At 46.5% G+C, this 25,928-nt stretch overlaps 1 long non-coding RNA gene across 1 annotated transcript; it reads left to right on the forward strand.

The window, feature by feature from the left end:
- Positions 1-19,439: 19,439 nt before the first annotated feature.
- LOC123089675 (uncharacterized) lies at positions 19,440-24,264 on the forward strand. The gene is made up of 4 exons (XR_006442345.1): positions 19,440-19,808; positions 20,054-20,520; positions 20,700-23,188; positions 23,911-24,264. It is a non-coding gene; the product is annotated as an uncharacterized lncRNA (long non-coding RNA).
- Positions 24,265-25,928: the final 1,664 nt, after the last annotated feature.

Below are 25,928 nucleotides of genomic sequence, written 5' to 3' on the forward strand. Positions count from 1 at the left end.
TTGATCAGGTCGACCATTTATCAGCAAGACTTGCGTCGATTCCATGCCAGATATGTAAGAGGTCGGGCATTTCAAGAAGGAGACCTGGTTCTCCGAGTGGACCAGCAGAATCCACACAAGCTCGCTCCAGCTTGGGAGGGCCCTTTCGTCGTCACCAAGGTGCTCCACAATGGAGCATATCGTCTCATCAATGTCGAGCACAACAAAGATGAACCACGCGCTTGGAACGCGGAACTGCTTCGCCCTTTTTACTCTTAAGTACTTAGACTAATGAGATGCAATAAGAAGTTCCTTTTTAGTTTGGTTATCAAAAGACATAGTTTTACAGTCTTCCGAATGATTGTTGTTTATTTCTTTCGTACATGTCGCCTTAGCTGCGAATCTGTTTCGCCTAAGATGAAGGAAATGCTACCGAGTGGTGAGTCTACCTCTCACTCGAGGACTTAACTGCAGTCCAGTACTCGCCTAAGTGGTGAAAATCCTACCGAGTGGTGAGTCTGCCTCCCACTCGGGGGCTTAGCTACGAATTTGTTTCGCCTAAGATGAACGAAAAAATCATACTGAGTGGTGAGTCTGCCTCTCACTCGGGGGCTTAGCTGCAGTCCAGTACTCGCCTAAGTGATAAAAATCCTACCGAGCGGTGAGTCTGCCTCTCACTCGGGGGCTTAGCTGCAGTCCAGTACTCGCCTAAGTGATAAAAATCCTACTGAGTGGTGAGTCTGCCTCTCACTCGGGGGCTCAGCTGCAGTCCAGTACTCGCCTAAGTGTTAAAACTCCTACCGAGCGGTGAGTTTGCCTCTCACTCGGGGGCTTAGCTGCAGTCCAATACTCGCCTAAGTGATAAAAATCCTACCGAGTGGTGAGTCTGCCTCTCACTCGGGGGCTTAGCTGCAGTCCAGTACTCGCCTAAGTAATAAAAAGTCCTACCAAACAGTATGGGTCGGTCACGTCCCTCCCCCCCCTGGGGGGTTGCACCGTCAAGAAGAAGGACGGGATTGGGAGAGCAAATCTCCCTACTTGAATACTTAGTCGCGGTCCAGTACTCACCTAAGTTTGAGAAATCCTACCAAGTGGTGAGCAGCCCTCCCACTCGGGGGCTTAATTGCAGTCCAGTACTTGCCTAAGTTTGAGAAATCCTACCCAGTGGTGAGCAGCCCTCCCACTCGGGGGCTTAGCTGCAGCCTAGTACTCGCCTAAGTTTGAGAAATCCTACTGAGTGGTGAGCATCCCTCCCACTCGGGAGGCTTAGCTGCAGTCCAGTACTCGCCTAAGTTCAAAAAATCCTATCGAGTGGCGAGCAATCCTTCCACTCGAGCGCGTAGCTGCTGTCCTGTACTCACCTAAGCGTGAAAACCCTACCGAGTGGTGAGCAGTGGTGCAGGTCGACCACAACCCACCCCCTCCCCCGGGGGCTGCACCGTCAAGAAGAAGGACGAGATTGTGCGCACTATCAAAGGCCCATCCAACGACTGGTCCCTTGCTGATGACAGGAATGTCAAGACCATTGTTGAGTACCTTGCTGATGAGCTGATCAATGCTGCCCAAGGCTTATCCAACTGGTCGACTGCTGATCCTTCTTCAACACCTGCATCAAACAAGGAGAAACCGATCCAAGAGAAGAACGGATTCCACTCGAAGATAAACGCAACATATTCAAAGATAAATTCAAAGGTCCCTAACCGTAGATTAAAAGTACTTGGGTGCCAGGCCTGAAGGAGTTTTAACGATTACAAAATCACTCGGCATTCGGAGGCAAATAAAAGTGGGGCATAATGTTTTTCCGTCACTTAACGGGAGAAGGACTGGCTGGATCGCAGAAACTGTCAAGATCGATGCTGTCGGCAATGCGGGTAGCTGCCTCGAGGAAGGTGTCCATGAAGTTCTGGAAGGAGTGCTTCTTAGTATTTGCTACCTTGAGGGCCGCCAGCTTCTCTTCTTTAGCCTCCTTGCAGTGTACTCGAACCAATGACAAAGCGACGTCAGCACCACAGTGAGCAGAGGACTTCTTCCACTCTTGTACTCGGCTAGGAATCTGATTCAGTCGAGTCATCATTGACTCGAGACCTTGAGAAAGTTTTGCCTGAGGCTAGAGTTCGGCGTCCACTCGGGTCATCGCAGCCTTCAGCCGAGCCAGATAGTCGATAACACCGTCCAAGCGTGATTCCAATCGAAGCAAGTTCATCACAACTTCGTCTTTCACGGGACAGTTGATGGGATCGAGACCTATCTCGACCCGCCCGATTTCAGCTTCAAAGTCCTGGCGAAGTTCTGTTCCATCACAAAAACAATGAGTCGACGGTATTGCAACAAATTTCAGTCGATGACAGTTACCTAATCGAACAGCTATACCTTCAAGCTTCATGACAAGCTTCGCCGCAAGATGTTCCAGGTAGGACTCCAGCTTGCCCGTTTTGGCTCTGAGGCCACCGACTTTAGTGGCCAGGTTCTCCTTGTCCTTCTTCAGTTGCTCGACCTCCCGATTAGCGTCCGAGATGGCAGTCTTCAGCTTTGCATTCTCCTCCTGCAATTTGCCGACTGAAGCCAGCTTCTGGTACGCAAGCGTCGTCTTCTCACGTGCTTCCTTCTGAGCAGCTGCAAGGTCCAGGTCCTTCTTCTCCAAAGCCTCCTTCATTTTCTCTAAAGAAACAACACTCTTCAGACGAGCCTGAAGTTGGCAGTTTTCACTACGCACATCTGCTTGTGTGAAGTCATTCGGTTCAAAGAGACTGAATGAAAAGCAGTGGAAAGTGCGAATTGCTAAGCAGACAAGGCAGTCGAATGGTTACCTCCCATGATGGCCATCTCTTGTTGAGCAGTCTTGAGATTCTTCTTTGCGAGTTCAAGGTCAAGTTCAACACTGATATGCTTCTTCTTAAACTCGGAAAGCCGAGCTCCAAGATCACAAGACCTCTGCAGTCAGAAAGTGTGATGCGTCAGTCCACAGAAATAAGAGATAGTGACAGAGAAAAGTTACTCTAAGACTACTGCTGAATCAAATATTCACCATTAGTCTCGGGGACTACACCCAGTGGGTGCACTTAGCGTGTCCCCACTGGTTCAGATCAACGCTCAGCAGGGTCTGCCTAGCGTGAGTTCAAAAAAAGAGAAAAGGAAAGAGATAAATTCTAAGACCTCAGTCGACTGCCAGCAGTCGACCGTGGTCTCGGGGAGTACACCCAGTGGGTGCACTTAGCGTGCCCCCACTGGTTCAGATCAACGCTCAGCAGGGTCTGCCCAGCAATGGGTGCACTCGGTGTGCCCCCACTGATTTAGAAAGTTTACTAAGACTCAACTCAAGTCGACTAGCGTGGAAAATTTCCCAAACTCTAAGCAAAGAAACACCCCAGTGGGTGATCAGATAGAAAACAACATTCGAAAGTTCCGTCGGAATTTTTCTGACCTGAACATTGGTCTAAAGGGAAGTACTGGCGTTGTAAGCCATCTGGCTAGCCTCGTGCATCACCTTCACCTGCTCCATGACAAGGTTCACCTGGCGAAGAGCTTCCCTAGCGGCACTCGGCGAGTCATCCAGGGTCTGATACGCAGCAAAGAGTGATGGCTGCAGGGCAGTCGAAGCAGTTGCTGGGTCAGAGGCGTGGAGTTGCACTGGAGCAGCAGGAGTCGGTGCGGTCAAGCCCGACGGACGATTAGTCGTCAGCGGGCTGGCGAACATGACGCTGGTCCGAACCGGCTCTCCAAAACGTTCGACCACCGCCTCAAGCGTCGGTGTCGACTGAGGGACTTGAACTTCAAGCATCCTCCTACCATAGCTCCCACCCCTCTTCCTCCTCTCCTGTAGAGGCACTTCTTCTTCATCATCACGAAGCACAACAACCTCTTACAGAACTATAGAAAGAGAGAAATGTCAGAAACTCTGCCGATTGGCGATCCACTCAACTTAACGAAGCTTAGTCGAACAGACTTACCAACTAGCAAGGTGGCCTTTTCGTCTCTTGGCGCCTTGTCGATGTCCATGTTAGTGGCAGCCGAGGTGGGACTAGAAAGATACATGAATCGGCTGGTCAGAACAAAAAAATCTCCAGTCGACCAACGTAAACACAAGTGAGACACTCGCCCCGAAGCAATAGGGATGTCCATCTTGATCCGTGGAAAAGTCTTCCGGACCTTGGGAGGAGCAACTTTGGGCTGCTTGGCCACCTTTTCCGTCGGATCCGGGGTCAACGACCGAGTGCGCTTCTGAGTGTTGGTACTCGGAGCCACGCTCTTCCCGCGCCCGCTAGACGGGTCATGCTGCTGTTTGGATCGACGTTCAGAGCGCGGCGGTGAGTGGACTTCCTCCTCCTCGTCCGACTCCTCGCTCTCCTCCTCCTCCTCCTCTTGACCCGGAGACTCCCACTCGCCACTCTCCTCCGCACTGTCCTCTCCCTCCTGGTCCTGCTCCAAAGCTTGTTCGCCGTTGGGCATCGAATGCATCTCAGTGAATACCTGCAGGACAAATTAGTTGAGTAAGAGTCAGTCAACATTAAGTACAGTCGCAGCGTGAGCATGAAACAGTCGGAACAAAGAGCATACCTTGTCAGGTGGATTACCGTCGCCGAAGGGGATGACTCGCCTGGATCCTCTGGGGTTGTCCTGGTTGCCTGTAATGCTCCTCAGCCACAAAGCCACGGTATCGGACGACACTTCTTCTGGATGGACTCGAGCGGTGTCGTCCGGTCCGGAGTACAACCACATAGGATGATCGCGAGCCTGGAGACACTAGTGCAGAACCGGGCTTTAGTACCGGTTCGTAACGACCTTTAGTGCTGGTTTGCCAACCGGCACTAAAGAGTGGGGACTAAAGGCCCCCCCTTTAGTACCGGTTCGTCACGAACCGGCGCTAAAGTGCCACCACGTGGCACGAGCCAGGCCCGGGTGCGCGTAGGGCATTAGTACCGGTTGGTAACACCAACCGGTACTAAATATTTGGGGTGGTTTTTGATTTATTTTCCATTCATTTTTTTTGTTTGCTGGTATTTCACGATACTACAAATTGTACACGTTATGCATATATATAAATAGATTTTCTCGTACGTAGAACCGCATATATATCATTGAATGTCTCATAAACCAACACCATTAATTATTCACACATACACATCTATATACATATACACAATTTCTCCTACATATATATGTTGCCTTTGGTGCCTCCGGAGCACGATGACAAGTGGTTCATGGGGGCGGTAGCGGGTAATAGTATTCTACTTTGGGATCTATGACCTGGTCGAGCAAAAATCCGGCTATTTCCTCTTGAAGTGCTAGTATGCGGTCCGATGTTAGGAGCTTATCCCGCACCGATCTGAACTGTTAAGAAGGAGATCAATATATGCATGTGTGTTAGTTGTGTGACTAGATATCGATAATGGTGTGAATAGTGTTCTGACAAACGTACCCAGTCCTGTCTATCAGATCTGCTCCTTTCGCACGTCATCATGCGAATGTTCTCGCAAACGTAGTATGCACACAGATTATTCCCTTGCGCCTGCCTCAGGGCCTTTACGAGAATGGAATTGAATCAGATAATGATTAATCAAGCATGATAATTAATTAATGATATTGAAACAAGAATTAAAGAGATGGTAGCTAGCTAGTACTACTTAATTACTTACCTTGGATTGATGCCAAAACAACTTTTTTGGCCACGTGCCTGGAGTCACCTTGATGAACTTTGTCCATGCCCTGCCCGCCGGCAAAGAAAATTAATAAAGGGGTTATTAAATAGTTCATATCAGGAAATGACGAACTAATAATTATTAGGCTGAGATATAGTTAATAATGATTGAAATTACCCGTTGACTATCCCCTTCACGATGGTGTAGTCTTTATCTTCTTTAGTTAGTGAGTCCAGTAATTCAACTTTTCCTTCCTCAACTTTAATGTCTAACAAGACCCAGTGCCAACTGCATACGCACACGTTTGCATGTCTTAATTAAGCGGGCATGTGCATAAAATTAATCAACTACCGTAAACCGTATACACTTAATTATTAACATCTAGCTAGCTAGTAAGCAAAAACAGAATTTGTAGTACAAGACAGTGTGACTCACGGGAAGTTGTAAGGAAGTAGTATATCTTCACTGCTATTGAGGCGCTTCAAGAACTCTAGCATGCTTTCCTCTACAGCATCTTGACAATGTTCAATCTGCCATATGTCCTGATTAATGGTATTTGGGTCAATGAACCCAATGCCATAGCGTCCAGCTTTTTTCATTTCATACATCTTCATCCTGCATATAATACCACAGAAAAAGAATATAGTGAGGATAATTACATGTAATGATTGATCAAAATTATCACTACATAACTAGCTTGAGACTTAAATTACAGAAAGAAATCACTTACAGACAATAGCAACTGACGATAGACTTGTCGAGTGCGTCTTGATTGTATAACTGAAATAGTTCTGGATACTCAATGATCAGAGCTTTCTCATGGTAATAATGCTCATGCTTGACATTCACCATGAGGGACTCTCGATTGGAAATCTTGGTAATGTTCATGTACCATTGATGCAATTGATACATTCTCGTTGGGAGGTCCTTGACCTTGTCTGGATGGACCAAAGGTTTGCCCCGGACATATTGCCATGCTATTTCCGATTCTTTAAGCGTAGGCATGGGCTCGATTTCGAGGAGTTGTCCAACAGAGATATTGAGCATTTGAGCCTGCATTATATGATCCTCTGTTATTACCACATCGCCCTGCTGGGGAACGCTAACGGTTTGCCCACAATAATATTTGGCGCGCGTACTACTCCTCTCATGTGTTGTTGGCACAACAAGCGGGGGGGATCGCTTGCGCCGCCTGTTCTCCCAACTGGGGAACGGTTCTCCCGCATTTTTTGCCAGCTGCTTGTTGGCTCGAGCTTGAGCTCGCTTCCTTCTGTACTCGTGCTCGATGTGCCTTCCTGATTTGGCGCTCATAGTCCGAGTCAACAGGCTTGGGAGCTGGTTCTCTAGCCATACGAATGAAGTGGTCAATTACTTTCTCAGGCACTTTCTCCTTTGGCGGCGGTGCCGGTTTCGGTCCAAAATGGGCGTCCACTTGGGCTTGCACTATGGCTGTGTTTTGCTCCTTAGTCATGTCGTAAGGCCTCTGAGGAAGAGGAGCGAGGCTTGGACCATATTTATATCGCTTGTCTCCGCCTGTACTTCCTGAACTACCTCGACTCGTACCGCTACGCACCAAAGCTGCGGCATGTCTCTTCTGCGATTGCTGAGACGGCGGAGACGGCTGACGTGGAGTTGGACCAGGAGAAGTGGCCTGACGATGTGCCGGACTTGAAGCAGGAGGTGTGGCCTGACACGGTGCCGGACTTGAAACCGGAGAAGTGGCATGACGCTGTGCCGGACTTGAAACCGGAGGAGTCAGCTCACGCGTTCGGGGACTTGGAGGAGGTGGCGGACTTCGAGGAGGAGTCGTCTCACGCGTTCGTGGACTTGGAGGAGCGGGAGTCTGCTTACTCGGTGGCGGACTTCGAGGAGGAGTCGGCAGACGACGCGGTGTCGGTTGACTTCGAAAGATGATGCAATCCTTTCTCCATAGGATGATACGATGTATGGCCTCTCCCAGTGTGCGCTCGTCTTCACCTCCAGGAATGTCAAGCGTTAGCCCCGAATATGGGTCCACCACTTCATCAACCATGACACGAGCATAGCCCTCTGGAATCGGGATGCAATGGTAGGTTGCTTTGGGGGTAACTGGAAAAGCAACGCCGTCCGCCACCTTCATGGATATGTTCTTCATTTTGGAGTGTAGCTCACAGTTAGTGTTCTCTATGATGTCATCCACAGGGTATGTATCCAGCAGTGTGTCGCCCGGGGCAGAACCAACGCTGCTTCTCGGCATGGATGGGACGGTGCTATCCAATGCTGGACGATCATCCGCTTGCTGCTGCCGCTGCTGAGACCCCCTTTCCTGGCTAAGTGAGTCGATCTGCTGCTGCTGCTGCTGGAATTTGAGTGCCAGGTCCGCGTGCCTTGCTTCTAGGCCTTGAAGGCGTTCTGCGTCCTGCTTCCTCTGCTCCTCCTCCAACTTCCTCTTCTTCTCCTCCTCCATCTTCTTTCTTGCACGGGACCTGTAGTCGTCATTCCAGTCCGAAAAGCCCTCATACCAGGGAATAACGCCCTTGCCTCGTGTTCTTCCCGGGTGTTCAGGATTTCCCAGGGCGCGCGTAAGCTCGTCGTTCTCTCTGTTGGGCGTGAACTCCCCCCTTCGAGCTTCTTCTATTGCGTCAATTATCTTTTGTTCGGCTCCTTTTAGACTTGCCTTCCGCGAAACTTCACATGTCTTCTGGTCCAACGCTCCCCCATGCACATAGAACCAAGTTCTGCACCTGGGGGGCCAGTTCCTAGTAACCGGAGTGACCCCTGCATCCTCCATCTCTCGCTCAGACTTATCCCACTTAGGCAATCCCACCGCGTAGCCACCTGGACCCAGCCTATGGAACTGCGTCTTTCTTGCGGCATTTGCCTTGTTTTTCATCGACCGTTCCTTAGATAATTCTGAATCCTTGAAGGTCACGAAATCGTCCCAGTGCTCTCTTTGCTTCTCCAGTGTTCCCTTGAAATCTGGAGTCTTCCTTTCATTAGCGAGGTAGTTGGCCCATACAGTTTTCTTGTGGGTGTTGAATGCAATTGCCATCTTCTTAAGAGCAGCGGCCTTGACTTTCTTCACATCTGCTTCAGTGAAATGATCTGGTAGGGTGAAATGTTCCATCAGAGATTTCACCAGGTCTTCTTTGGCTCTGCCATCGACCCAAGTAACACCTGGACGTTTAGTCTTTGGCTCTTTCCATTCTTGAATGGAGATCGGGAGTTTGTCCTTCACAAGAACTCCGCACTGACGAGTCCACTTGTCCGCAACGTTCTTAGGCGTGAGGGGTTCGCCACTAAGTTTGATGGATTCGATGTGGTACTTTACACCATCCTTCAACAATCTGCCCGGGCCTCGCTTTGTCTTGCTGTCTGTAGAAGCAGATTTGCTCGATCCGGAGGGCTGAAAGAAGAAAGATCGATTCGTTAATATATCTTCAATAAAAAAACATGTGATGATCACCATGATGCATGCTTATATAAATATATACCTCACCGGAAGTCTTTGTTATTTGAAGATCAGCATTGTCTGTGTCATCACTAACATTGTCTGTGTCATCATAATCATAGTTCATGACTTCATCAGCTCGGTCGTCGAGATCGAATATCTTTTCATCACCCTCTCCGGTATTGTTCAGATATTGGGAGCCGTCATCTTCATTCAGATCATCTAGCCTGTGAGGGCTGCGTATGATGTCGAACAATTCCTCTTCTCTCTCTCTGCCGGTATTGTCCGCCATAGCTTTTACTTTACTAATTAATACAGAAGAAATATAAAACAATTTAGTATTCAAATTACAATGCATGGATGCAATTAATCAATAAGGAAAAACTGAATCTCGAATACATCGTCTCGAATATATAATCTCGAATACATCATCGTCTTAATATATATAATCTCGAATACATCGTCTCGAATATTATATATCGAATACATCACTGGCTAGGTACCTAATAAAGATCGAGTACTACAGAAGAATCTAGGGCGCCACTCGCGGTTCCTGGGGCGCGGGCGGTGCACACCCAAAGAGAAGGAACCATCACAGGATCATATCTCCGGTCATCTGCCCAAAGAACCCGCCAAGTAGTGGAGAACCTGACGTCGTCCATAGCAGCCATGTAGCGATGGACGTGCTCATCTTCCTCCCTGACATGGCGACGCACCACCTCCGGCGGGGCCGGCTGCCTCTGCACCGAATGTGGCCCACGCGAACGCCACCAAAGAAGATCAGGGTCGACGACGGGACCCGAGGTCGGGTTCCTCACCAAGCGGCGCGCCCCTCCAGGTAGCACCTCCCACTGCCAGCCCGGCGGAGCCCAGTCCCGGACATGGCTCCCCTGAAGCATGACGTCGTCGCGAACGGGTCGACGGCGAGGATGCGGGACGGGCATATCGTCGAGAACAAATAATATATGCCCGCAAAAAGTAACATTTTTTAAATGATTGGATTGTGATAACTAAAATTCTATATATATGCAAATTCTAACAATTTGACATTAATCTAATTCATCTAACTAAAACTAATTCTAAAATTTCCTAATTATATAACTAACATTTCTAATATTTATATAACTAAAAAACAGAAAAATTGCTAACATTTCTATAAATGTTTCTATAACTAAAAAACAGAAAACATTTATAACATTTCTATATAACTAACATTTCTAATATTTATATAACTAAAAAACAGAATAATTTCCTAACATTTCTATAACTAAAAAATAGAAAATAAAATTAACAAAACAAACTAATAATGTGTGTGTGTGTGTAGTGTGCGTGTGTATAGTGTGTGTGTGTGGACATGGCGGCCGGGGCGAGCTCACCAGCGAGGCGACGACAGGGCGGCGACGACGGGGCGACGGGACGGGCGGCGACGACGATGGGGCGGGGCGGCCGGGGCGACGGGACGGGGCGGCGATGACGGGGCGGGGCGGGGCGCGGCGACGGGGATGACGGGGACGGGGACGGCTGGGGCGGCGACGTCGACGGGGCGGCGACGAGGGGCGGGGACGGCCGGGGTCGGCGATGAGGGGCGGGGGACGGCCGGGGTCGGCGACGAGGGGCGGGGGCGGCAACGTCGACGGGGACGGCGTCGATCGGGGCAGGGCGGCGCGACGGAGGGAGGAAATAGAGGGAAGAAACAGAGGGAAACTAATTTTTTTAAGTGTTGTATATATAGGATGGACCTTTAGTACCGGTTGGAGCCACCAACTGGTACTAAAGGTCTGTTTTGATCAGGCCAAGCGGCGGGAAGCGCACCCCCTTTAGTACCGGGTGGTGGCTCCAACCGGTACTAAAGGCCCCCCTTTAGTACCGGTTGGTGCCACGACCCTGTACTAAAGGGGGTGCGCTGGCGCAGTGCGGTGCGGCAAGTTTAGTCCCACCTCGCTAGTCGAAGGGCTACCGCACTGGTTTATAAGCCCCGGTGCGGTAGCTCTCTCAAGCTCCTCTCCTAAGCAGGCCTACTGGGCCTACCTATTCATTGCTGCCATGTGGGCCTGCTGGGCCATTGCGGTCCTGCATCCTGGCCCAACAAAAGGTTGAGTTTCTAGTCGTATGCAGGCCGCTTTGGCCCAGTAGGCGGGCTTTTTTATTTTCTTAATTTTTTTTGCTTTTTTTGTTTTATTTATTTTTGAGTTATTTTTTGCTGCATTTAGATTTTCTTTATGAATATTTTTGCTTTAGGTACAAAAATTTACAAACTTTCTGTTAGTGCCGGTAGTTTTAAAATTCGAATAGTTTAAATTTTGAATTATTTGTAATTTGTGTGAATCACTAGTTTGTGAATAACTTAACTTTGAAAAAAGATTTGTCAGTGATTCTTTTTTCTTATGTTTAATATTAGTGTGTTTTATTATTATATTCAATTTGGTAATGCTTAGGTTATTTAAAAAATGAAATGCCTTTGTAACATTTCAGTTTTCGTCGGAAACCCTGATACTTCGAAAAAGATTGTCCATTTTGTACACGAAGTGTATCCAATTTTTGCCGTAACCCTCTCTACTTTTTTGCACATGCTATTTGTATGAAATTATGATACCATGCCAACTTTCAACCTTTTCTGAGTTCATTTCAAATGCTTTTCAATTTCAGGGTCATTTAGCTGGAAAAAATCAGTAAATGCATGAAAAGAATTTGTTTGCACATAAAATTTCTTCGCGTTTCAAATGCCAAAACACATAATTAACTACCCTAACTATTACAGACATTCCCTCCTGGGTGTGAAACACAGAAGAAAGTGATGATAGTGAAGCCGATCACATCCCAGATCTTTGGGTGTGAAACTTTTTCTTCTCGTGTGTCCTTTTGCGCCGTAGCCATGGAAAATCTTCATCATTTAACTGGATGCTCGGGTCAATATTCACTGTGAATGGAGCAATTTCATCAAACTTTTCATAATCTTCTGACATGTCTGTCTTGTCATTCACTCCCACGATGTTTCTTTTTCCTGAAAGAACTATGTGGCGCTTTGGCTCGTCGTATGATCCATTCGCTTCCTTATCTTTTCTTTTTCTCGGCCTGGTAGACATGTCTTTCACATAAAAAACCTGCGCCACATCATTGGCTAGGACGAATGGTTCGTCTGCATACGCAAGATTGTTGAGATCCACTGTTGTCATTCCGTACTGCGGGTCTTCCGTTACCCCGCCTCGTGTCATATTGACCCATTTGCACCGAAACAAAGGGACCTTCAAATCACCTGATCCATAGTTAAGTTCCCATATGTCCTCTATGTAACCATAATATGTTTCCTTTCCCGTGTTGGTTGTTGCATCAAAGCGGACACCACTGTTTTGGTTGGTGCTCTTCTTATCTTGGGCGATCGTGTAAAATGTATTCCCATTTATCTGGTACCCTTTGAAAGTCATTATATTCGAAGATGGTAACTGGGACAGCGAGTACATGTCATTTTGAATGTCGCCATCATTCAGGGCATGTTTCTGCAACCAACCGGCGAAAGTCCTCGTTTGTTCACGTGTAATCCAGTCGTCAGACTTCTCCGGGTGTTTGGACTGTAGAAAATTCTTGTGTTCCTCCATATACGGAGCCACCAAGGCGGAATTGTGTAGAACTGTGTAGTGTGCTTCAGTGAGAGAATGCCCGTCCATACATATTATTTGATTCCCTCCTAGCGTGCCTTTTCCTTCCAGTCTGCCCTTATGCCGCGATTCAGGAACACCAATCGGCTTAAGGTCAGGAATAAAGTCAATACAAAACTCAATGACCTCCTCATTTTCATGGCCCTTCGAGATGCTTCCTTCTGGCCTAGCATGGTTATGAACATATTTCTTTAAGACTCCCATGAACCTTTCAAAGGGGAACATATTGTGTAGAAATACATGACCCAAAACGTTAATCTCTTCGCAAAGGTGAACTAAGACGTGCGTCATGATGTTGAAGAAGGATGGTGGGAACACCAACTCGAAACTGACAAGACATTGCACCAAATCATTCTGTAACCTTGGTATGATTTCTGGATCGATTACCTTCTGAGAGATTGCATTGAGGAATGCACATAGCTTCACAATGGCCAATCGAACGTTTTCCGGTAGAAGCCCCCTTAATGCAACCGGAAGGAGTTGCGTCATAATCACGTGGCAGTCATGAGACTTTAGGTTCTGGAACTTTTTCTCTGCCATATTTATTATTCCCTTTATATTCGACGAGAAACTAGACGGTACCTTCATGCTGAGCAGGCATTCGAAGAAGATTTCCTTCTCTTCTTTGGTAAGAGCGTAGCTGGCCTGACCCTGATGTATGTCGTGTTTTCCGTGCATACGTTGTTGGTCCTCCCGTGCCTCTGGTGTATCTTTTGTCTTCGCATACACGCCCAAAAAGCCAAGAAGGGTCACGCAAAGATTCTTCGTCACGTGCATCACGTCGATTGCGGAGCGGACCTCTAGGTCTTTCCAATATGGCAGGTCCAAAATATAGATTTCTTCTTCCACATGGGTGCGCGTCCGTCAGCGTCCTTCGGAACAGGTTGTCCGCTAGGACCCTTTCCAAAGATTACCTTCAAATCCTTGACCATATCACGTACATCAGCACCAGTATGGTGGCGAGGCTTCGTCCGGTGATCCGCCTCACTTTTGAAATGCTTGCCTTTCTTTCTTACGGGATGCCTGCTCGGAAGAAATCGACGATGTCCCAGGTACACATTCTTCTTACAACTATTCAAATATATACTGTCGGTATCATCCAAACAGTGCGTGCATCCGCGGTATCCCTTGTTTGTCTGTCCTGAAAGGTTACTGAGAGCAGGCCAATCATTGATGGTCACGAACAGCAACGCCTTTAGGTCAAATTCTTCCCCCATGTGCTCATCCCACGCACGTACACCTGTTCCATTCCACAGTTGTAAGAGTTCTTCAACTAATGGCCTTAGGTACACATCAATGTCGTTGCCGGGTTGCTTAGGGCCTTGGATGAGCACTGGCATCATAATGAACTTCCGCTTCATGCACAACCAAGGAGGAAGGTTATACAAACATAGAGTCACAGGCCACGTGCTATGGTTGCTGCTCTGCTCCCCAAAAGGATTAATGCCATCTGCGCTTAGACCAAACCATACGTTCCTTGGGTCACCTGCAAACTCCTCCCAGTACTTTCTCTCGATTTTTCTCCACTGCGAACCGTCAGCGGGTACTCTCAACTTTCCGTCTTTCTTACGGTCTTCTGCGTGCCACCGCATCGCCTTCGCATGCTCTTTGTTTTGGAACAAACGTTTCAACCGTGGTATTATAGGAGCATACCACATCACCTTGGCAGGAATCTTCTTCCTGGGGCGCTCGCCCTCGACATCACCAGGGTCATCGCGACTGATCTTATAACGCAATGCACCGCATACCGGGCAAGCGTTCAAATCCTCGTACTCACCGCGGTAGAGGATGCAGTCATTAGGGCATGCATGTATCTTTTGCACCTCTAACCCTAGAGGGCAGACAGCCTTCTTTGCTTCATACGTACTCTCGGGCAATTCGTTGTCCTTTGGAAGCATATTCTTTATCATTACCAGCAACTTTCCAAATCCCTTATCAGATACACCATTCTCTGCCTTCCATTGCAGCAATTCAAGTGTGGTGCCCAACTTTTTTTGTCAGCTTCGCAATTCGGGTACAACAATTTCTTGTGATCCTCTAACATGCGCTGCAACTTCGTCCTCTCCAGATCACTTGCACAGTTTCTCCTTGCATCGGCAATGGCCCGACCTAGATCATCAGCGGGCTCATCTGATGCCTCTTCTTCAGCTTCTTCCCGCATTGTCGGCTCAACTTCTTCCCCCATTGTTGTATCATCGTATTCAGGGAACCCATGGCCAGGATAGCCGTCGTCGTCCTCTTCTTCTTCATTGTCTTCCATCATAACCCCTATTTCTCCGTGCTTGGTCCAAACATTATAGTGGGGCATGAAACCGGACTCAAACAGGTGGACGTGAATGGTTATTGACGTAGAGTAACTGTGACCATTCTTACAGCCAGCACATGGACAAGGCATAAAACCATCCGCCCGCTTGTTTGCCTCAGTGGCAAGCAGAAAAGTATGCACGCCATTAATGAACTCGGGAGAGCATCGGTCATCATACATCCATTGTCGGCTCATCTTCATTACACAACACCGAATAGACTAAATTAATACAAGTTCATACATAAAGTTCATACATGAAGTTCATACATAAAGTTCATATACAACACTTAATTAAATGCAACATACAAATAACTCTCTAGCTAAAGAATTTAAATGCAACAACAAATGCGATGAAGATCACAACTAAGGTAACAATTGATCCAACAGCATAATGATACCAAGCCATACTATCAATGGCATATTTTCTAATCTTTCTAATCTTCAACCTCATTTTCTCCATCTTGATCTTGTGATCATCGGCGACATCGGCAACATGCAACTCCAATTCCATCTTCTCCCCCTCAATTCTTTTCAATTTTTCTTTCAAATACTCGTTTTCTCTTTCAACTAAATTTAACCTCTCGACAATAGGGTCGGTTAGAATTTCCGGTTCACATACCTCCTAGATAAAAATATCTATGTCAACTTGATGGGCATAATTTGTCATAAACACGAAATGCAACAACTAGTTTTAAAAGAGAATATACCACATCTGAATCATAACAAGGACGAGGGCCGACGGGGACGGATATCAAAACCATGGCACTATGTATAACAAACAACGTACGGGTAAGATAATTATATGATTAACTATATATCCAAATCACACAAACATCAATTTGGTAATGTAAAACATTCATGAACAAGAGCCTCACCACAAGGTGGTGCCGGCGACGGGACGGTGCGGGCGCTCGACGGTGGTTACGACGGAGATTTAGAAGGCACTAAGTAAACCACACCTACATATGCAAACTAAGTGTTATTTTTGACCTCAAATTGCATATAAATCAAATACTAGCAAATATAATTTCTCCCAAATTAATAACTATACAAAGCATTGCAAGAGTTGAAAGGACAAAGTTGCTAACCTTTGTGATCATTTGAATGGATGGGGGCCTTCAAATCTTGACAAATTTTGGGCAAAATGTGTGATGAGCTCAAGAGGAAGAGGGGAAGAACAGAGGAGGAGAGGGGAAAGGGGAAGAACAGAGCGAGCTCGGGTGGACGAAGGGTTTATGTAGGTCGACCTTTAGTACCGGTTCGTGCCACGAACCGGTACTAAAGGTGCTGGACGGGCCCCAGACTGACAACACCCTGCCACCACCATCTTTAGTACTGGTTCGTGCCACGAACCGGTACTAAAGGTTCGCCACGAACCGGTACTAATGAGAACGGCCGGCTAGCCGTTGGAACCGGCACTAATGGACACATTAGTGTCGGCTCAAAATCGAACCGGCACTAATGTGTCTCATATTAGGTCCTTTTTCTACTAGTGAGAGGCTGGATGCGTCGACTGAGGAAAACTTACAGCAGGTCCAGGCCGGTGACACTCTCATTGATAAGTTGGACCACTCTCTCCACCAACATCTTCGTCTCCACGGTCTCAGCAGCAGTTACTTTCAGTGGGGCAGGAGTCTGAACACGGTCGAATGAGAAGTGGGGAAGACCAGTCGACTGACCTGGAGCTACGATGTCCTGGCAGTAGAACCAGTTCGACTGCCAGCCTCTAACAGATTCAGGGAGAGTCATGGCAGGAAAGGCACTCCTATGCCTCTTGTGGATACCTAAAACCCCACACATGTGGATGACGTGGGTTTTCGAGTCACTCGACTTTGCCTTTTTGACCGACTGGGACCGGATGGTGAAGATATGTTTGAAAAGACCCCAGTGCGGTCGACACCCTAAGAAGTTCTCACACATCGATACGAATGCAGCCAAATACGTGATGGTGTTGGGAGAAAAATGGTGGAGCTGAGCGCCAAAGAAGTTCAGAAATCCTCGGAAGAAAGGATGCGGAGGGAGCGAAAAACCTTGGTCGACGTGAGTGGCGAGTAGTACACACTCACTCGGTTGAGGCTGCATGAGTGGCGAGCAGTACACACTCACCCGGTTGAGGCTGCGGTTCCATCTCCCCCTTCGGCAGCCTTGCCGCTCCCTTGGCGATCAGCCCAGACTCCTCCAGCTCAACCAGATCCTCTTTCCGGACCGAAGACCGGATCCAATCGCCCTGGATCCAGCCCGGCGGCAGCCCCGCGCGCGATGACGACCCGCGGTTCTGCTTCTTGCCTTTCGCCGCCCCCATCTCCTTCTTTGCCCACTCTAGTGCCACAGTCTTGTCCTTCACCATGGTGGCTGGGCAGCAGCGTCGAGAGCGGAGGAGCTGGGTGCGGTGGAGGGGCGGAAGAAGGAGAAGGAGGAACATGCATGCACAGTGCAGGTGCCTCGGCCCCGTCGCCTTATAAAGGGCCGCTTCCGAGTGACTGACGCGTGGGGCCAGGCGATCTTGTCAAATCCCGCAACAGTCGCGTGCAGCGTACATGGCGAAAAAGGTGGCGCGGTAATCGAGGCATTGCTGCTTATCCGGTCCGCTCGTTTCGGCGCCCTCCGTCCCGCGCGCTTCCCCGAAATTTTGTATCTCGCGAAATCCGGGATACACAACAGTCAATCGCGCCCAAGATCCCACACTCTAATGCAGCACTCGGCGCATGATGCCATAAGTTAAGTCAACAACTCACTGAATAGATCAAGGCGACTGAGTCGACACTAGAGCGTCGACGTAAGTATTTCAGTCTTGCAGAAAACTCTCACGAAGACACAAAGCTCAGAACGAGTTCAACTTCAACCTACTTTCCATTCGAACCTTAATCCATTCGGGGGCTACTGATAAGGATACAAACCTGTGGTAGGGTCATAAGCCTGACCTATACGTCCTACCCAAGGTCACTACCCTAGAAGATAAGAGGTCCAAGAGACAACAAGAGACCACCAGCCGAGGACGTCGAGTGCAATCCACTCGACGGTCGTGTCACTCGGAGGTCTTCTTCCCTACCGTCACTCGACCATACAGAGAACCACTCAACCTATCGAAGACCAAGAGTCACTCAGCGGGGCAACGGACAGGCGTTCACTCCGTAGTCTTTAAGGTCATTAACAACACTTAAGGCTGGCGTTACCAGTAACACCCCCACTTTATGTACATTAAGTTCCTTGTAATGGAGGATGACTGGGTCCTGGCGCACTCTATATAAGCCACCCCCCTCCTCTGGCACAAGGGTTCGCACTCCCTGTAATATCACACACATAATCCAATCGACCGCCTCCGGGCACCGAGACGTAGGGCTGTTACTTCCACTGTGAAGGGCCTGAACTCGTAAACCTCGTGTGTACACCTTCACCATAGCTGGGATCTTGCCTCTCCATATCTATCCCCTTTCTACTGTCAGTCTTAGGACCACGACAGTACCATTAACAAGTGATCTTGAAATCAGAGCCGGCGACACATAACCCTATTTGTACGGGCGAGACATAATACAAATCAGTACGGGTGGGAAACAAGAGCTTTTATTCATAACCGTATATCGCGCTGCTGTGCTTGGCCAAGATAAACGCTCTGCCACAGGAAACAAAAAAAACGGCTCCTACTGTTTGCCTTGGTTTCCTTTCAAAAAATAAAATAAATATATTACTAAGACCTGCTTCAGTAATGGATTTGTTGATGAATTTTAAAAATGGACTTAATATTTTTTATAAATTTAGAAAGAAAAAATATATTTTTGAAAACATTAATAAATGCTTACATTGTTCTCAAATTTAAAATAGAATACAAGAATTCAATATATTTTTTATGAATTTGAAACCTTGAAAAAGGTGAAAAAGATAATCAAAAGGAAGTAAACTGGCGAAAAATAAATAAAAGAAATCACGAAAAGGGAAACCCGAATGCAGGGAAACAAATATGAAATAGGAAAACGAAAGAAAAAGTCAGATTTTTTCTGTAATACAATAATTATCTTTTTCCATGTATAACTTTAGTTTTCAAATGTATGTAAATTTTCTCCAAAATACACTAACATATATTTTGTATGTATGTGTGTAAAATATGAATTCTTTTTATAGATATATAGTATCAGTGAATTTTTTTAGGTTTATATTAAGTACAGTATAACCGCACCTAAAGCGAGACCTCATAGTGATTTGGATTTTCGGCTGTCTGTTTTCACGATCTGAGAGTTTCTGGCCGTCAGATTTATTGTGCAAAGCGAACTGTTTCGCAGTGGAGCTAATTTGGCCCAGCTGTCCTGTGGGCTGCTGCTCCACGGGCCAAAACGGACGATTCTGGTGCATTGGGCCATTTCTCGCAGCCCAACGCGTACAATCGCACGTACAACCAGAGAGCCCAGCCCACCTCTACTATCCTCTCGCCTCCGCAACTCCCTTCTCGTAGGGTTTCTTGAGCGGAGGGCATCGCACTGCCGCCGGCCATCTCTCCTCTGCTCCCTCCCGCCGCCGTGCATCTCGCCATATCGCTCATCCGCTCGCCAGTCCCGCCTCTCCTTTACCGCGACGCCGGAAGCCATCGCCCTCACCCCGACCACGAAGCCAGCGTCCAATCCACTCGCTCCGACCTCGACAACGCCGCCGGACCCCGTCGCTCGACCCCGTCGCCTCTACCTTGAATGAGTCATCGGAAACAGCCGCTCGACCCTTACCCCGTGCAATAACGCCGTGCTCCCATCCCTATTGACCCTGACACCGCTGCTTCACCCCTACCCCGACCTCGCACCAGACGTGGTCGCTCTACCTCGGTGAGCTTCTTTATGCCTTGTGGATTATTGCTCGTAGGACTGAATTGTTGCTGCTGTGAATACTTGCATGTAGAATTTTTTTTCTAATGCTACATGTATACCAATTGGTATTGACTATACATACAATCTGCTAATGTGTGGTAATTGTAATGTAAGATTGTTGATTCCAATGCGTGCATAGATGGTGTCAAAGATGCATTTTTTCTGATTTTTAATGTGTGTGTGGCGGTTGTTCTGTCTTCCAGTAGCAGCTCTTGTCAAGATGGTTGCTTACTGAGATGGTCGGTTGTGGGAAGGCAGTCGACTCCAGCGCGGTCAAGGAGGGGACGTCGAGCAGGGTTTTGAATTTCGGCCGAAAAAAATGGATTTCGGCCGAATTTCGGCCATCTCGGCCTAGGGCGAAATCTATCTTCCGCCGAAATTGGTCAAATTTGAGAAATTTTGGTCAAATTTTAATCAAATTTCAGTCAAAATTTGGTCAAATTTGGGCCGAAATTTTTAAAAATGACCGAAATTCGGCCATCTCGGCCTAGGGCGAGAAAAATCACAAACCGAAAATCAAAACGCTGACGTCGAGCAGCACCAGGGTCAGGCTGTAGTTCCCCGTTGGCAGGATTGCTAGATTCCTCAAGACTGGCAAGTACACCAAGCGTATTGGCGCCGGCGTCCCCATCTACCTCACCACCGTCCACGAGCGCCTCGCCGCTGAGGGGTGCGTTTCTACTGGTCTCATCCTTGCCCTTGTTCTTTGGGTCCTATATTCCTCGACCTGGTTCGTTACTGGGTTCCCATTAATCAGGCTATTCTTAGATCTGTTTTCGACTGTACTGTTGATTAATAGCAATGCCTGAATATTTGTTCTAATCTTGTCATTTTTTCCCATTGATGCAGGTCCTGGAGCTGGCCGGCAATGCTGCCAGGGACAACAAAAAGAGTTGTATTGTGCCCCGCCACATTCAGCTCGCCGTGTGCAATGATGAGGAGCTAACCAAGCTGCTCGATGGTGCCACCTGTAGTTGCGCCGCTCGCCACTACCATCTCTGGCATGGATAACTTCCAGAGCCTCACCATCCTCATGAATATCCAGTCCATGTTAATTCTCATTGGTCACAACTAAACTTCGCCTTCTCATGATACCATCTTTGCTTTGTTTGATAATAAGACATGACATAGGGGGGCAGGCAACATTGATCCGAAGAATCATGTCACCCATCTTGTTCTCAGGTGCTACACCTACAATACTGAAAAGAGGATATACATGAGAATGACACTTCACAGTTGATTTGATAACATCATATACATGTATTGGTATATTCTCGTCACAATGTTAGTAGTTGGCTATAAATAACTGGTTTTGATTCATCCATCTAACTCGGCATGATGGTTATCTGCTCAGTCTCCCTGAATTTAGCATAAATCAATCTCCAACTATTAATAAATGGCTTCAATTCATCCATCTAGCTTGGCATGATGGTTATCTGCTTAGTCTTTCTGAATTTAGCATGATCAATCGCCAACTATAAATAACTGGTTTCGATTCATCCATCTAGCTCGGCATGACGGTTATCTGCTAATTCTCTCTGGAATTAGCATTATCAATCTTCAATTTATGAGTATTTTAACCCAATTTGTTCTCTAAATATTTCACCAGCTATCTCATGTTGGTTGTAAGGATCACAAGACAGACAGGAGCTTGGAGCAAGTCCATCCATGTCGGCTCCTTTTCATTTATTTATTTTGTGAATTCCTTTTCATTTATTCATGAGCATACTTTTATTACTGTTCTTGCATAATAGGAGTCATGAGGATTGCTCCTCCATAAGCAGCGGCATACTCCTAGATGACAACTTGCCTAAATGAGCTGATAGAGGTGATGGGGAAAGGCTAATGACGGTTTCTTGGAAATATATAGACCATGTATAGTTTATGTAGATCGATATGATTTATTATTGGGACAGATAGCGTACGCATATTAGCCTATGAGATTGTTGCTGTAGATTCCAGTGTTTGCATTTTCCGCCTTGATTTCATTTCATACGGCTTTAGTAAGACCATCACATGGGTTGTTTGCATTTGACACCTTGATTTCCTTTGTACGGTTTTAATTAGACCATAACATGGGTTAATTGGTCAGGAGGGGGCCAACATCCAGCAAGATATGGTGCTGCAAAATGAATGTGGGGTTTGTCTAGCTAATCAGGTCGGTGTGGTGCAGTACCCTCTACTGTTCGTATCTTCTTTTTTGTTGCAATTCTGATGTCCTGATTCTGTTGCTTAGTTGTAATATATTTCCATTCACTTGGTCTCCAGATATCCAGAAACATGTGAGGAAACATGTTGCTTGAATGGTCAACTCCATCGCTGGCTATCTTTTAGACTTCCTACACTTGTTGCGTTATCTTCAGTGAAAAATTGTTATATGCTAGGAAACAAGCTTCAAATATGATTAAGAACACACCTAAATACATTCTTAGTCCAATAGTTAATTAGAATGGCACCACCTAGCTTGCTATTTTTGACCTCCGAGCCATCCATTAGTCATATGTCGCTGTCCCAATGCACTGGCTTCTTAGTACTGTATTTTGCCTATTATCCTATCAATTGTTTCGGAAAATGTCTCTAGACGTGTGGTTCATCTGCTGCATGAGACAATCTTTCCTTATTTATTTGATCCTTATAAGTCACATCAAAGATGTATTCTAACAAATCCATCTTAATCAGTAATATGTCTATCTGGCTCTAGCTTCCTGTCTATGTCAGATTTGACTTTAATATCATCAATGATCCAAAACCCTTAGTTGATTCATCCATGTTAGATAATATTTATTTAGTATGAAATTTTTCTGCAAGTAAGCGTATTTACGTAGTACAAGTATGTGCAATCAGTTTCATGACATTTTTAATACTCGCTTCACCTGTCAAGAGGGGGGGTGTCTATCTATCTTCACTGACAGTCCATGGTCCTCGAGTGTTTCTACTAAAATTCCTTCCGAAGAAGCTTCTTTGTAGTATGTAGCTTTTCTTTTATGATTGTGCATGTGCAGATAATATCTTTTACAACAATGTGCGCTAGATGATGATTATGAGCATTTTCAGTACAAGGTATACTGTTGTGCGGAAGGTTGTACTCGTAGCAACATGATGATCTTTTTTCCCACCCCAAGTATTTGATGATTGGTTCATCTTCTTGCCCATCAGTGTCGAATAGAGTGGTGGATTCTTGTTTCTATTGAGCTGTTGCATGCATTGTTACCTCAACTGTTACCAAGCTAATGGAGGAATTTCCTGGAATCCGTTGGCACCTGTGCTTACACATATTGTGAAGTTGAAGAAGGCAGAGATAGTATCAACTTCAGACCATCCCTTTTCAACCTCAAATCGTGAGTGTGTTCTTATTTTGTTGTTTGGTATGTTTGTAGAATATCAATGCATTTTCTTCTCAGAGGCATGTTTGACCTCTTTCCTGCTCATGTGTAGTCTAGGGGGGGAAAATAGGTCCTGCAGAAAAAAAACATGCCTGTCAATGTTTAAGGTTATTGTTGACATTCATTCACCGAGTGAAAGATCTGTTTCTCGATCCAAACTTAGTGTGATATTATTTACTGTAATTTGAAAAGAAACCAAAAACTTACATGAAACAGTTTATTTGAATCTATTTATCATTTTCCGTAAGTTCTCTGTCTCCAAGTATTTACAGAAATTCATATCTTATAGAAAAATTCAAAATAGACGGGCGTGGCGACGCGCGCCATCAATGATCTAGTATAAGTAAAAACTCTACCCGATTAGCGAGTCACACTAAGACGGTCCATAAGTAGTTGCTGGCGAGCTGTTGCTCTGAATGGAGGAGGCATATGGGTTCTCTTTTGGTGGAGGCCACATAATTAAGATGCACAACATTGATTTCCGCAAAAGATAAAAAAAGACGTACGCTCTTCGATGTGGGTGCTTGTTACATACGTTGAAGGGAAGAGAAGGTATTAATGTTGAATGCGCAAAATCGTAAGCTTTGAAGAATGGGCTCATGTTGGCAATTCATTTAGGTTGCAGTAGAGTTGTTGTTAACACTGATAGCAAGTTGGTGATTGATGTGATGATGTAGGGTGGATCACTTTTTAGAAGGTGCTCCGGCTTGGCATTGAGGAGTCCAAGCGCCCCACGAGAGCGGCTTCCTAGCAAAAGCAGCCCGACTCAGCCAAGGAGCAGGCTTGCGTTGCCCAACATCTGGTTGGATCATCTCCTCCTCCTCCTTGTCTGGTAGTGGCATGCCGAGAGATGACGACAATGACTCCCCTCCGGTGGTGGACACCTACGTGGAGGAGCACAACCGGCACTCCAGTGACCCCAAGAAGAAGGGACCTGTGAGGAAATGGTGAAGTCTGGCGCCCTCCCCCTCCGTTTATCTATCGTTTGTATCTAGGTGTGGTGATGAACCTGTACATTTTTTGTTCGATTGTAGACCGGATCTATGCTATGTTGTTATGTTCGAATGTGATCTATGTTCATCTCACATTGTATGGGTTGTGTGGATTTGGGAGGGGGGAGGGGCTGCCTACGCGGACAAATAATGGATGATCGGTCAGTGTCCACGGACCATAGGAGGCCAAATTTGACTCTGATGATTGTAGATGCTCTAACAGACATGTTACACACATTCCTAACTAATGGACCGGCCAAGCAGCTGATGTAGTCCTGTACGTGTTTGGATCTCAATGCTTTCAAGTCGGTGAAGACGACTAAAACAAGTTTGTGGTCAGTCAACTGCCCCCAATTTTGTTTAGAGGACTGACCTCTAGCGGTCTAGCTGGTCCAAACTATAGGAGAAGCAACTGATAGTCTTATAAAGAAACTAAAGATTGACGCGCGAATGGAGGAAACGGAAAGGTGCCATAGCACCCGGTGCCCCGACACCCTGTTATCCAGTGCGTCCAACGACCTGAAGATTCGAGCTGAAGAATAGTCAGCAGCAGGCGACTTGCATGCGCATGTTAATTAGGCAGCTGTTTTACATGATGTGATCAGGCTGCAGGACACTAGTAGAAAAAAGACCTATTGTCCCGGTTCGTGAGGGCCATTTGTCCTGGTTTTTGAACCAAGACTAAAGTGTCGGTACTAATGCCCTAAATCTTTAGTCCCGGTTCTTGCATAAACCAGGACAGATGGGCCTCCACGTGGCCGGTGCGGCGAGCCCAGGCAGGAGGCCCTTTGGTCCCGGTTGGTGGCACCAACCGGGACCAATAGGCATCCACGCGTCAGCATCTCAGGTGCTGGGGTTTTTGTTTTTTTTGAAAGGGGGGGAGGGTTTGAGGGTTTTGGAGGGTTCATTTAGGTGTTTCATATATCGTGTTAGCTAGCTAATTAATAGAGAGAAGTGTCCTTTCTTATCTCCGTGCTTGGTCGACGCTATGTACTATACGTATAGAGAGGACTAGACACACTAGCTAGTTAAGCAAATGAAGGAAACAGAAGATCATCATGAACAGATGCATACAAAGAGAAGTGATATGGACCACCTCACCTTCTCTGAGAGATTGGTCGAACAACAAATTCTCGTATATCTATCCGATGCTATTGGCTACATATATAAAATATAAGTATATTTTACAATATAATCTCCTAATTAAAATTGAACGCATCAGGGTCCATATAGTATTCTCCGTCTTTAGCGATGACATGGTCAAGAAAGAATGCCGCCAATTCCTCTTGAATTCCTCGCATACGATCTGGTGCTAGGAGTTCATCCCGCATCAGAAATATCTAATTTCAAGAAGGGGGTCAATACATATATATGAATAAATGAAACTGAACACAAATGATGGTAATAAAATAAAATTGTGAATATAATTATTTACGCACTTCATATTGTTTCTCGTAGTAGCCCCGCTCACAGGTCGTGTGGCGGATGGACTCACAAATGTAGTATCCACAGTAATTAGTCCCTTCTTCCTGCCACAACCACTTTACAAGAAATAGAGGTCAATCAAACTGATAATTAGCAAGCATGCTAAATGGTATTAATGAAACTAGCGCTTGAATCACTAGGAGATGCGTGGAACATATATGCTACTATAGTACTTACTTTCGGGTGTCTAAATTGCAGCTTCTTCGGCAGTTCCGGAG

Source organism: Triticum aestivum, chromosome 4B (genome assembly GCF_018294505.1).
Source record: "Triticum aestivum cultivar Chinese Spring chromosome 4B, IWGSC CS RefSeq v2.1, whole genome shotgun sequence".
NCBI classification, from domain to species: domain Eukaryota; kingdom Viridiplantae; phylum Streptophyta; class Magnoliopsida; order Poales; family Poaceae; genus Triticum; species Triticum aestivum.